The following is a 14,887-nucleotide window of genomic DNA, read 5'->3' as shown; positions in this document are numbered from 1 at the left end:
CAGTGTGAAACCACACCCATTTATGATCTCCCTGTTCCAGTGGACCAAGAGTCAGGGCTGGCAGAGCTGCTCAGGGTCTCACAGGCTACGTTAAGGGGCTAGCCAGGTGATGCTCCTTCCTGGAACTTGGGGTCCTCTTCCAAGCTCACATGGGTGTTGGCAGAATTCCTCGGCTCCCAGAGGACCCCGCAGGCTCCTGGAAGGCCCTGTGGCCCTCTCCATAGACAGATCAAGTGAGAGCAGTTTGCTTGCTTCTTAGGGACTGGTAGGAATGTGTGTCTCTCCAACCTGCTACAACAGAGTTTTAGATAACGAAACAGTCATGGGAATCACCTTCCGTCACCGTTGTCATATTACACAACCTAGTTAAGGGAGTACCATCCCATACACTTTGCTGTTTTCTGTTGGTTAGAAGCAGGTCACAGTTTCCTCCCACATGCCCCCAGGGAGGAGATGTCTGTGTGTGTAACTCACTTGGAGGTCACCGTAGGATGTGTCCACTGCAGCAGGGGAAGGTCTCAGAGAGCCTGGGGATGGATGGGTGGGGCGTGGGGGACCGTGAGTTGGAAGAGACATTGGGAGTTTAGGCAGCTAGCTAGGGGTCTGGGATTTGGGAGACACAAAGAAATGTATAGGGAACATTTTGACAGTGTGGCATGATAATCCCCTCTACTCTGCCTCGGAGAATATTCTTCAGTAAAAATCCACACCGCTCTTCAAAAATTTTGGAGTAAGGTTTGGGTTACTGTTTTTCTTGGTTTCCGTTTGGTTGGCCGAAAGTTTAATTCTCGGACTGAAAAAATCTACTTCTCTTACAAATAGAAAACATATGGCAAAGTTCTACTTAACTTTTTAAAGAGGAAATCGACAAATGAAAGAGCTGATGAGAACACCTGAAAACAGGGGTGTAGTAGTCAGTGGGAAAATGAAAGCAGAAATGAAAAAGTCTAGTTAGATATAAAACTGATAAACTTCTCTAGAGTAATAATACCATAGTACTTGGGGTTGTCCTCTGTTGGGTCAGCACATACACACACACACACACACACACACACCCCATATCAGCTTTCTCTAAGTTAACCTCTAACTTTATGGGGCAGTTAAAATGGATGGACCTTAAAAAAATAAAAATAAAAATAAAAAAAAAATAAAATGGATGGACCTTCATCAGTTGTGGCTAGTTGGGCAAAGCAAGTTACATTCTCCAAGAGATCTTACCAGAAAATGGCATGATATTTTAAAATAAAAACAGTCCAATTATATTTTGGCTGAACATTTTGCTATTTATGGCATAACGATTAGGAGACACTTCATAATGCTTTTAAACTGAAGAATGCATTTAGTTCAGTATTATTACCAGTTTCTAGATAATGAAACTAAAGTTCAAATAAGTTCACCTAATTGGCAACAGCGAGTCCAAACTCTGTTCTCTCTTTCCACTACAGCAGAGAAAACTGTTCAGGTAAACATTATTTGTCTAATATAGAAGAACTTCTGCTTTTTGTCCTTAAAATTGCAATGAAGTAGAAATTCCCTGAGTTACTATGAGAACATACGACTTTTGGAGTAGTAATCACATAGGGTTTCAAAAGGCATTTTTCTCACCAAACGTGAAAGCTTTTCACAGCTTTATCTTTACACAAGAAAGTTGATGGCAGATCTCCTGAAGGTTTTGAACTGGCATGTTTATCCCTTGTCGACAATAATAATGTATCACATATGGTATAAGAAAGGAAACTGGATCGTGCATGAAGAGAGTGCCATCAGTCCCTGTACCTTCTTCCTTAAAGGAAGAGAACGTTCGCTTTCTCTTTATGTGTCTATCAAATTCAACCAAAAGTCATGTCTCAACAACCGTCTGAAATCATAGATTTCAGTGCTCCTGCAGTGTCATGCTGGCCTTGATTTTCTACTGAATGAGCCATTTCACAAATCTTTGGGGGCAGAGGTTAATTAGTAGATTTTTGTCTAGCAGAAATGCAAGTAATTTACAGGTAGTAGAACAGATAACCCCAAGGGTTAGAGTTTATTGCCCTGTTGGACATTAACTAGTTTTGTATCTAACCCAGCAACCTTACCCGAACACTCTGTCTAAATACCTTAGTTCCTGAGTGCTCTTTCAACTGGTTTTAGTATCTCACTGCTACCCTCATTAATTAGTGAGTTCCAGAAAGCCTTTGACTGGTGTTCATTTTATACTCCTGAGCAAGTCATGGTTTTACTTCTTTGAAAATTATACTTTATCCATCACCATGTGAAAGTGGGAGAAACTCTATGGAATGACCACCGAATTGGGAACTAAAACACTTGGATTCATTCTATCACTTATTAGCTACATGATCTTCAGCAAATCACCTAAGCTCCTTGAGGCTCCACTTCTTCATCTGTTAGGTGGAAATAATAGCAGTGCCTTCTCACAAGGCTGTTGAGACAGTCCAACAAAGCGTGGAACCGACTCAGCGAGTCCTTGTCCCCCAGTAAAAGTTTACTGACAGCTCTTAAGCTTTGGTAACAAAAGCTGCCGGTTCCAGCGAAGGGAGGCGGTAATAGGGTTCTGCAGAGGTTTTGAATTTGAGACCTGAAGCTGAGAACTGGCCTTTCACCCTCGGAAATGAGTCCTGTTCCAACGAGACAGGATGCACAGTAGCAGCTTCAGACACCACAATCTCTCCAGCCTGCAACTGTCTCATCCTTGAACTAAAACGTTTGTGTGCTGTATTTTCCAGATCTTACTCCGTCTGATGATCTGAATTCATTTTTTTCACTCTCTCATCCAAATCGGTTAAACAACTGCAGTGAGACTTCTCTCGGCCAGATGCTGAGCTACAGCCAGAAACAAGCAAGAAAAAGCCCAGCATCTGGCCGTAAGGAACCTTGGTCTGTGGTCAGACACTGCTCAGTAGTTTAGAACACAGACACGGTAGCTGCAAACACTTGTCTGCCTCCAGAATGGGACTCTTTCGTAAAGAAACTCAAAGCTACCAGGCGCTAAAGCCCAGATTGGGGCAACTGTGACATTGTCACCTTCCTCAGGGACAGAAACATCCATTCTAAGCCATAAGCACAACCTGCCAGGAATCTCTCACCAGCTTTCTTTTGCAGATGGACTCTAAGGCTGCAAAAGCTGGCAGGTTTCCTTCCCAGAGGCACTGAGCAGCAGAATAGCAGGGAGGCTCTCAGGAGACACCAAACAATTGTGGCCACAGTTTCTCTTCGTCAGGAACGTTTCTATGTTGAGGAACGTAGTTGGAAATATAAGGTAAAAGAAAGCTAAATCCCCCCACAATTGGACAAAGTGTGTTCAGGTATCTGGATTCTTCTTTCTAGAAAGCCATTCTCATTCCTTCTCCTACATGTGGCTCTGAAGAGAAAAGAAATTTCAATTCTGAGACACAGACGTTTGTTGTTACCTAGCTGGAGCAAATACAGAGGATCGTGCACAGACCTTGCCGAGCAAAGGCCATATCACAGTCAGCAGTGCATTGCCAGCCCGGGGCCCACTTGTAACCGCTGTTCCACAAGAGTCTGTTAAGTGAATGAAGAAACAACTGTCAAGTCTCTCCCTAGGGAGGTTAAGTCAAAGAATTATTTTAAGTAGGGTAACCAACAAGCCAGTTTTACCCAGGACGACGGCTCTCCATGATGCTTAATGCTAAAATGAGGGAAGTCCCTGGAAAACAGGGACAAATTGGTCATCCTACTTAAGGCTTTCCAGTACTATCTGGGAGTCAACATTATGGCTCAGATGTTTTTTAACTGATTTGGTGGCATTTAGTTAAATTGACATTGTTTTAGGAACAAAGCAAATATTTCCCTGTAATAAGTCAATAGAGCACAGATACCCCGGTTATTCACTTGGTAGCACTGCTCTCTGGTTTTCTTCTTTTCTCATCTAACCCATGCCAATGCTACAGGGCTCCTACTAAACCACACACACTCTTGGGCTGAAAATACTTAGGAAATCTGTCTTGACCGTGTAAAACCCAATTTGGAAATTCAGAATATGTTAAGAGTGGAAAATAGTGGCTGTAAGTCACTTTCAAATGGTCCAAATATGCTGTTTTAGACACAGATTTCAGCTTCAAAAATATAGAGGTGTATAGAAAAAGCAATATGGCAAAATGTTAGCAGCTATTGAATCTCCAGGGTAGGGATATGAGTACAATTTATTGTAATGTTCTTGGGATGTTTCTGCATGTCTGAAATTTTTGTTTTAATTAAAAAGTTGGAGGCTGGAGGAGGAGTGAACCTGAACAACAGATCACTTTCAGCAAACACGGGGAATTCCCGTTAGAGGTCTTACTCTCCTACACTGCCTTTGATAAAATGATTTCAAGTCGTTGCTTATCTGCAAAGATTGTGTGCACATTTTCCAAGCAGGAGACACTTCCACAAGTAAAGGGTAGAGTGAAGGAGTAGTACTTAGATATTTTTGGTAGATGCCAACGTGTTGAGTATGTGGGGTTTAGAGTCAGTCTCTGGCCATGGATATTATTACAACCTTTAAAACAAAAACAAAAATGTGCTTTATTTTGCTTCCACAGCGGTGATAACAGCAAGCCTAGAAGAGCAACCCAAGATCTCAGGTTGTCATCATCAATGCAAGTGTTCCTCTCCCTTTCAGAGGTGGCAATAAGATAAAAGTGGGGAAAGGAGCAGTTGGTGTATGTCTGGCTTAGGTTTGGCAACATATAGCAGAAAACGCAAGATGGTAATGGCCTAAATCTGCAAAGGTTTATTGTCTCATATAAAAAAATTGAGGGCTAAGACGGTGTGGTGGCATCATTAAACTATCAGGGACCTATGTTTATTTTATGTTTATGCTTTACTATGCTCAGGACATGGCCTCTACTCTCTTGATCTAATATGGCTGCTGTCGCTCCAGTCATCATGCCTTTATTCCAAAGAGTTGGAAAAAGAAAAACATTCCTCTCATTGCCAGTCCCTTTTTAGTCTTCCTTATATATCATTGACCAGAAATAAGTTATATGGCCATATCTAGATACAAGGAGGATTAGGAAATGTAGTCTTAAATTTAGCTAAGCGCGTTGCCCTGCCCTTCTGATCCCCTCATCTTGTCCAGTTGTATAGCAGTTTTGATGTGTGTGTGTGTGTGTGTGTGTGTGTGTGTGAGAGAGAGAGAGAGAGAGAGAGAGAGAGAATGTAAATATTGATAGGCATCTAGCAGTATAGATTACCATGGGTTTAGTTGCCCAGAAGATAAGCCAATGGTCCCTCAGACAGATTCTCTAAGCGTTACCCTGCATGTATGTGTCTACATGGCTGGGGCTCTGGGGTGTGTGTCCTGACCTGCTTCACGTGCTGCCCAGATTCTACTTATAAGGCCTTGGAAAGTCAAAATAGGAGGCCAAGTGAAACTAAGAAGGATGCTCATCTGAAGCAGCTTAGCCAGAGTGGAAAATACAGCCCATAGAAGCCAGAGTCAAGTACTATACCCAGAGGAGCCAAGATGCAAATGGAAGAAAAAGCAGCAAATAAGTATTTTGGAAGGTTGACTGCAGGGCAGAATAAGGAGTTAGGGAGTGATCAAAGGTGATTCATAGTGTTAAATGGCAAATCCACCCTGGTGCTTACCTTCATGTGGTCTAAGGTATTTTGGGAGCAAATGGTGCCACCTAAAGGAATGCCACAGGACGAGAAATTTGGGAGAGGGGGTCTACAATGTGCATTTCAAAGACAATGGGAAATAGTTACTGGTGCTGGATGCTCTTCTCTGGGCGGATAACCAAAAATCCATCTTATAAATGCCATGTGCATGGCTCCCAGTACAGATCTTTACTAAAGTTCAAAACTCCCTGAGAAATAATAGGTCTTTATGCTGTTATCAAGCACTCACACCTGAGTGTGAATCGCATTACAAGCTATTTCAGGGAGTGTGGGCGAGAGACTATCAGGACACTGAGCACCTGGGGGAGAAGGCAGCAAACGCAGAAGTGGAGGACAGGGCTAGGTCAAGGTCTGGAAGCTGCTCAAGGTGTCAACTCGTAATGGGCACCAAGGTATCACTGGAGTAGGAGGGAAGGTGCCAGCTAGCTCAGATGTTCCCATGTAGTTCCTTGCTTTATGGGGAAACTACAATGGGTCCTGCTCTCACCAATTTCCCCAAAGCAGAAGGGGGCATTTGGAAAGAAATCGTCCCATAAGCCACTTGCGCAGTGCCAATTTCGTCCTCTCCATCAGTGACGGAGTGTGGACAGGCTCACAGTTGTATGATGAGGACAAATTCAGGCAACGCTCTGGCACCTGTCGACTGGAGTGAGGGTTCTGCTTTGCCGTATATATTGTGACCCTCTAATACGCCACCTAACACACTGTCTGATTCAGAAAAAAATAAAACCGAAGGAATAGAGGACCTACCAAAAAATGGAAAATACTTGCCATTGTGAAATTTATAAAAAGGTTTTTAATATTTTTTAGATAAAACTTTATAACTATATTCATTTGCTATCCTTTATCATTAGGAAGCATGAATAACTCTGTGGAGTTATCAGTGGTGATAAAATTGTGAAATAAAAGACATTTCTAAGGAAGTTAAAATATTCTCTACATTTAGGCTAAATAAAAAGCCCTAAATTTGGAAGAAAGGGACATACGATATTTTTAAGAGAAAATCCACTTCTTTCCTTCTGCCACCACCTAAATGAATATGGAGCAAATAATGGAAGTCCATTGGTTTGGAGAAGACCCACATTCCTAATCTGCCTTGGGCATCACATGTCTGCATCAGTCCCAGCTTACAGTATCTACTCCCAGTATTTATTTTTCTTTTAGTTCTGGGTGAATGCATTTTATTCTTTCATTCAAAAAGCATATCAAATGAATGTCAACTGGGTGGCAGGTGCTGTCCTAGGTATTCTCAAGTATCGTCACATTGCATCTTTGCTGCAAAACTATCCGGATTTTCACAAATGAGAAAATTAAGTTCATTTCAGAGGCTAAGTAACTTCCCAGAATTCCAGACACAATATCAATTAATGTACTTAACAAATTGGGTTTTTTTTTTTTTTCCTCACCACATTCCAAAAGGGACTCAAGGTTTTTCGTTTAAAAATAAAATCCAGGGTGCCTGGCTGGCTTAGTCGGTAAAGCATGTACCTTTAATCTCTGGAGTTGTGAGTTCAAGCCCCACATTGGGTGTGGATTTTGCTAAACTAAGTAAGTCAATAAATGAATGAATAGATAAATAAATAACCCTACATAGGCACTTCTGATTCATGATGGTTCATTGGACGGATGTGTTCACCTTGGCTGTCTCCTAGAGGCCCACGAAATGAGAGCAATGAAGTTGTTATAAAGACACTTGTAGTTACAGGGTCAAAGTGAATGAGAGAGGAAACATTAGCAGTGGCACATGGAGAGTAAAGTGAAAAGGCAGCTGACTAGCTCAACCCAAAATAGCCAAAAGCCAAACGCGCGGAGAGGGAGCCCGGAAGCAACCTGCCTCACAGGACTTTACAAAATCTCAGACACAGGCAGTGCCAGGGACCTGAAAACAGGAGGGAAGCTTGAAAATCTAGTAAGATGCAATAGATCCCCCCCCAGATCCCTCCCCAACCTCGGCAAAATCGTGTAGATTGATTTTTAGAAAATGGGGAGCAGGAGGGACTCTGGCCCCGAACACTGGGCAGAGCTGAGGTTTCAGGTGCGTGCTGGAAACAGGTGGGCTCAGGGAGCCTGTCCATGGAATCTGAAGATGTCCCAACAATCCCTGCCACATTGGTGGCCAGGTTCTCCACCAAGAGATTGGGACTTTCCTCTCTGGGGATTTGAACCCGTCCTAGAAAAAAAACTCCACATATACTAACTTTGTAGGTTCTCCAGGGAAATGCCCATGGAGCCTGCCATGTTGTTTGTATTCAGCAGTTAGTGCCTCATTGTGCACATGGACAGATAGCCTTAGGGAAAGCCTCTAAAATAGTAACAGGGAGCCCCGCGCTAATAAACCGAAGGAAGAAACCTAGGGAAATAGGAAATGCAGAGGGAAGAAAACTTTGAAAAAACTCACAAAGGCTCTCAACGGAAGAGAAGATATAGTCCATAAGCCCCAAGAACGGAACACTATAAAAAAATATTCGGGAAATAAGAGAGTTGCAATATATAGCTGAGGAGTGTGATAAACAGACTTCCAAAATGTCCTGATAAGATCTCCATCCGAGAGTGATACAAATGCTAACCTACATGCCACTGTGGAGAGACTTCAGGTCTTAAAAGAGGGAGGTGATCCTGTACTATCAAGTGGGGCCAGTGTAATCACATGAGCACATAATTGCAGAAGAAAGCACAACACTAAGTAAGAGATTTGAGGTATAAGAGGGTGTGCACTGAAGGGGGCGGGCCTCATCAAAGGATCTAGAATCAGAATGTCTTTGGACTTCACAACTGAAATGCTGGAACCCAGAAGCAAATGGAGCAAAGTCTTCAAAAGTCTATATAAACTGTAGTCTAGTCTAGAATTCTATACCCGGTCACATCACCCGTTAAGTGTGATGGTAGACCAATGACACTGTCGGACAAGTTAGTGCTCATGAATGTGCTTCCCAGCATCTCTCCCAAAACGGAACTTAAACCGAGGGTGAGGAACAGACAGGGTGCAGCGGCCATGGGAAGAGGGAAAAGGATGTAGAGATGTGTTCTTATAATAAGACTTATATGAATATCAGACCCTTAGAATTTGATTAAGATAGTTTTTAGTATATACATTGCAAAAATATAAAAAGAAATAAATGAGGAAATGGAGTGAACAAAATAACCTGGGGTAAATTGAGTACTCTCAGATACATACTGTCTGGCCTCAATTCGTTCCAAAAGCGGGGTCGCAAATCTGGCTCCATTCTTCCAAGATGCCAGGACAATGGAAATACACAATCAGTTATAAGATTTATAGTGTCCGTAGTACAAAGACACCACAGATGTTCAGCAGAAATGCAGCTTTTCCTGATACCTGAGGCAAATTTCTCCCATGGGCTCTCATAAAAAAGACTGCATGATGTTGCAGTTGGTGTCCTTGACATCCCAACGATGTTTACAACAGTAAATTTCACATTGTTTTTTCTTATCATGTCCATCGAAATAGGCAGATGGCAAAAAATGGAAACACAATTTAGTCCAAGTCCCAGAGCCAAAAGTACATGTCCCAAGAGTAACGTTGAGAAATGAGTGTCCTTCAATCAGTTCTCAATCAGCATTGCTTCTCACAACCTAGGAGCTTTTTTTTTTTTTTCCTTGAATCTCCATATGTACCCCAGGTTGGCATTTAGAAACAAGAGGCAGATCAGACAAACTCGGGTAGGTAAAGCGTCTGAGATTTGCCCAACTGTCATTCACCACATGGCCTGCCACAGTTTCATGGATGCTGACAGAAGATATAAGACTTCTGGGTCAGAGACTAAGGACTGTCTTATAGCAATAACATTAATCAAAGTATCAGCATTTGTGCTGGTTCCCAGGGCAACACAAAAAATGCGGGATAATACCTGCTAGTACTCTGCATTGCATGGCAAGAGAGGAACCCTTAGCATAGGAAAATTACGTCTTTTATAATGAGAAGTAAGTCTGCTTTTTGTACTTGAGAACCACGCTGTCCGTGTATGCCAAGCACACTTGCTCTTTGCCCCAGAGGCAGACACTTTATCTTCCAAGGCTGTTCGCTATATAACATCCTTGAAAGGATCGTCCAGAACAAAAGTGGCTACTGTCCCTCCCTGCAAAAGAAGTGCGGAAATGCAAGAGAACCATGGGAACTGCCTCCCAACAGGGGGTGGGACTGAAGAATGCCAGAAGGCAAACTTCAAGAGGAACAAGTCTCTGGAGAAGTCTGGGGAGTCACAAAGATGCATCCCAAGCCTCAACGAGACATGAAGTTCAGATCATAACAACAGCTGCCGCTGGTATAAACAGCTAGAGCAGAAAGGGTGCACTGTGCAGAGCACAGTCCAGGGCGGCCACGTGTATCTAAGGATGTTTGGGTCACCGTTGGAAGAAGTCCCAGGAAATCTACATAATTTATCGTTAACCCTTGCTGCTTACACCAGTTACAGGGTCCCGTGTAGAAATGGCTGCAATTTCAGAGTCGTGGAGAAAAGGAAGATGGTATTCCTGGTCACCTCGTGTCCAACGATGAGGTTATATTTGTGAAAATAAAGGAAGCCTCTCTTAAAAATGGAGTCGGTGAGCCCTGCAGGGGGCGCTCACATACACACCACTCCTCGCAGCCTGCTTACCAACAGAAGGAACAGAATCCTTTGGAAAAGGGAGGCCACTTGGCAGATAGGAATTTATCTCCTGCCTTTAAGAAAAGTAAGGAAGATCCCTCCCTCCCTGCCCCAGCCACAAAGCACCAATCACCGCCTGCTGCCAATGAGAAACCATCGGCATCTGGAACTGCTTCGTGTTCTCCATTGAACATGTGTTCAGAACAGCCCTCCCCGGTGTCCTCCTAAAACCTAAACAAACCTCACCTTCCCTTTGTGTTGTTGGACTTGCCTAAGGTTTGCCACAGCTTGCATGTCCTGAATTGCGATTTCTCAGCTATTCCCCCCAAAATTCATTTTACTGGTAAAATTGGCTATTTCATTTTGAAGGTTGGCACATTTTAGTTAGCAGAAAAGTGACTCTCCACATCTGGGGTGCCAGAAACCACCAGATCACACTGACCAAATAACCCTGGAATTTTCTAGGAATCAAGATGGTTTTTGCTATATCACATGCACAGGTCTCCAGCCCATTCTGTCTTCAATATCACCAGCAGGTCATGCCTCCACCTCATTTCCATCAGGTCCAAAGATTCTTTACCGAGTATCTCCCATGGCACCAGCCTTGCTGTTCCATTGAAAACATTTTCCTGCCTCTGGAATGGCAACCTCCCAGCTAAAAGTCTCTCTTCTGGCCTGATCGTGGGTCCTGATATTCCATCTCCCATGGTAACAACAAAATAAATTCTGAAGGAAGGTACATCAACCTTAAATGACTGCCCATCAAGAGTAGAGATATGTCCAGTGATATGTTGGTACATCATGGGAGGGAACTGGGAACCTGATTTTTTTATTTGTAGTGTTTTCCAATCTTCCTGGTATTTATAAATACCCCCACCACGATGGACTTCAAGCTATCAGACTGACATCAATTGAACATGGACTTGGGAACAAATGCGTACAATTTCCAATAAGAATTGGCTTCAGCACTTCACAAATATGCCCCCAAAGACTTCTCACTTTCAGATCGACTGTCCTATGCAGCAGGTGTGGAATTTGACAGTGCTGGAGCTTGAAGGGGAAAAAGAGAGGAGCCATGAAAAAACACTGATTCTAAAAAGCCAATTTGTGATTAAGTGAAAGAAAAGTCCCTCTCTTTTTCTGAGCCCTTTTTGCCTGCAAAAATGGTTTTCTCTTCAATCTCTCTCTCTTTGATGTGTGTTGATATTCTAAGAATAGCTCAGGTTGAACTCAAGACTCTCAGAGTGGTAAGATGTGCACATAAGCTCAACGGTTAGCGATGATTTGCAGGTCATGTAAAATTGAGATAAGTTTGGCTTCAGTCATGTAACTTTGATGCTTCCAGTACTCTCAAGATTTCTGCATATGACCAAGGGCTTCCCAGGGCCCAGTTTCCTGTTCTTGCTGGGTTCTAAACTGTCCTTTCTTCTCATGTGAAGTAATTATGTTTGCTTTTCTCCTAGTTGACCTGGATGCAGAATTCAGTTCCTTTTTCTTAATTCCTACCTAATCCAAAGGAAAAAGGGAGGAAGAAAAAAAAGGAAAAAGAAGATGTAAGGAGGGGGGATGTGAGCCACTGCTAAACACATCTTTGAACTTTACTATACTAGAGTTCCGTGTGAAGACCCTTACAGATCTCCTAGTGCAAGGTCTATGAAGCCTATAGAATGTGATTTATCCAAGACCACATTCAAATCAGTGGTAGATTTTAATTGGTTTAATGCACCTTCATTTGGTAAACATTTGGTAAACATGTGTATCACACACCATTGTGTGTGATCCTCTCTTCATTTAATGAGCAATACCTCATTCTTTCCATTAAGGGGCTCACAGCTTCATGCCCCAGGTCAAGAAGCATCATAAAAGTTTTTTCACATCACAAAACTTCTAGAGCTTTTCTTGCATTTTACAAATCAGGAAGCCGGAGTTTCAGAGCAACAGAGTAGTTTGAAATAGTGTAGGCGCAGAACTAAGCCATAGAAAAGGAGCTCATACTCAAGTCTTTCTTTACCCTCCTAGTTTGGTGTGTTCTGACCCAAGGTGTGCCCTTTCAATATGCCCTTCCTTCCTCAAGTGACTAACCAAAAAGTGGATGAATGATTTGGATCAACTTGTGTTTTTCCTTTGGTTTTTATTCTTAGATTTTTTTACATAAGATTTCCTGCATTCCCACAAGTTTTTGTTTGGTACAGTGAAAGCTCATTGTGCTTTCTTCTCATTGACTTTATTTGCTTTGATTTGGACTGCATTGTTTGGGGTTTCATATTTTAAGATTTTATTATGTTTTCTAATACAATCTGAAACCAGAAGATGGGAAAATGCTCTCCCTCTAATGCTTATTTGAAATGCACTGTGGGAGGCAGAGTCAAGCAAACTGAACCTTGAGTACCAGTCCCCAGAGGCATGTAACATTTCTAACTGTTCTGAACGAAACCATATGTAACATGGAGCATCCCTAGAATGCTCATAATAATACATTTTCTATTCCCTCCTAGTCTTCCTCTTTCCGCCTGGAGCCTCACGTTTTGTTAAACCTCATATGCAACATCCCAACCCCAGGATCTTGTGAAGTACAGGCGATTTTTTGAAATCACTTCATCCACACAAAAAAATTAACTTTTGGAAGAAATCAAATTAAGTCTATTTTATGCATCCTTTTATAGAAGTAAAAGTTGTTTTAATTCTCAAGGAGGTCTTAAAAATACACACGAAAATGTTATATTGCACATAGTAGGCAATTCTAAAATTGTAGTCTATTATGGTTATCTTCTCTGTGACAAAACTTCAATAATGTCATGAAGTGGTATTCTTTGCCAAGCAAATGTCCAGCCACTTTAAAATTTCCAGCAACCCAGAATTGCAGAGGGCAAGAGGAGAAAGCTTGATGGGAAGACAGCTAGTCTACCCAGATTTATGTCTGCTTCTGTCCAGATCTTCTCAGGCAGCTAATTCCACAATAAATGATCGCTGTCACTTGTTAGGAATTTCTCTTTGCCTTTTTACTGGTCTGAGGCCTTAACATTGTCTTATTTAATGTACCCAATAGATCTTGTGGTAGGTACTAGAATATCCAATTTGCAGCTGCTGAAAGAACAGCTAATAAAGGAACTACGTATAACCAAGCATTAATATCTCTAACGTATACTCTTATAAATCAGTTAATACAGACAATTGAAAACGAAACAAAAGACACAAACATGAAATTCACAAATGAAGCAATACATAGAGCCTATAAACACATGGAAAGATATTCAACCTCACTAGAATCTACCAAAATTGCCTAAGTAATTAAAAAGAACTCATCAGCTTTGGGACACTTCTTGATAGAATTGATTAAAGAAAAAAATTTATTCCATATAGAGCGGATCATTTAAATTAACATAATTAAGCCCCACAAGATGTGTTTGAGAACTCTGGAAATTACAGACTGTTAAAACTCAATCAGTGGAACCAAGATGGAGTAGATGTATTTCTCTCTATTCTTCCTTTAAGCACAGCCAAAGCCCTAGACATTATAGAAAACAAACATCAGAAGGCTCTGAAAGGTGGGAAGAAAAAGGAAGCCCATCTAGAGACCTTGAGACCCAAGAACAACATGATAGTGAGTTCTCTGCAGCTTCATTTTATATGATATATTCTGAACTGAATGCTAGAAATGCCAACTGCAGCAAAGGAGAGTCTGCTCTCTTTAGACAAAGGAATAGAACAGAGTCAACTTAGAAAGAAAACAAACTTTTGGACAATAACCACCCTACCCTGGCTGAATACCACCGAAGAAAACATGACCCCACTACCACCCATGCCAGCAAAGGCAGAGTGGGGAATCTGGATTTCTACCCTTGACCAGCTGCAGGGAGGCACCCTTACTGTGTCAGGAGAGTCCACTTTTTTCATTTCCACCCAGTGGGAATGAGGCATCTCTCCCCCTCCCTGCCAGAAGCTAAAGAAGTCTAGGGGAAGCGGGACTTCTTACCACCAGCCAGTTGTAACAAGGCTTTCCCCTCCCCTTCTGGGTGTCAGTATTGATCATTTGAGGAGCCTTAACAGGTGCCCTCCATCCCAGCTAAAGTGGTGTCAGCGGGAAGCCGAACAGAGGCGACTCCCCACCCCCCACCAGCACTAACAAGGAGCCCCTCCCCTCCCCTCTGGCCAACAGAGGGTGAGTGGGGAACTGCGCTTTCACCACCCACCTGGCAGAAACAATCCCCCCATCTCCCTACCAGCATGGTGTCCGAGGAGGTCTGCTAACCCAGAAGATTTAAATGTGATCCAGAGTCTCATAACATGACACCTCAAACATACATAATACAATTTGTAACATCACTTATATCGAGCGCCTGGATGGCTTAGTCCGTTAAATGTCTGACTTGGCTCAGGTCATCATCTCACAGTTCCTGATTTCCAGTCCCACATTGGGTTGTTTTCTATCAGCACAGAGCCCGCTTTAGATCCTCTGTCCCCCTCTCTCTCTCTCTGCCCCTCCCCTGATCATGTTCTCTGTCTCTGTCTCTTTCTCTGTCTCTGTCTCTCAAAAATAAATAAAACATCTAAAAAAAATAAAACTAACCTTAAAAAAAAAAATCAAGAACCAGGAAAATCTAACTTGAATGAAAAAAGACAATCAATAGATGCCAGTACTGAAATCACACAGATGT

The sequence above is a fragment of the Hyaena hyaena genome, unplaced genomic scaffold, assembly GCF_003009895.1.
Source record: "Hyaena hyaena isolate Hyena2069 unplaced genomic scaffold, ASM300989v1 scaffold_153, whole genome shotgun sequence".
NCBI lineage: Eukaryota > Metazoa > Chordata > Mammalia > Carnivora > Hyaenidae > Hyaena > Hyaena hyaena.
Note: the sequence above shows the minus strand (reverse complement) of the source record.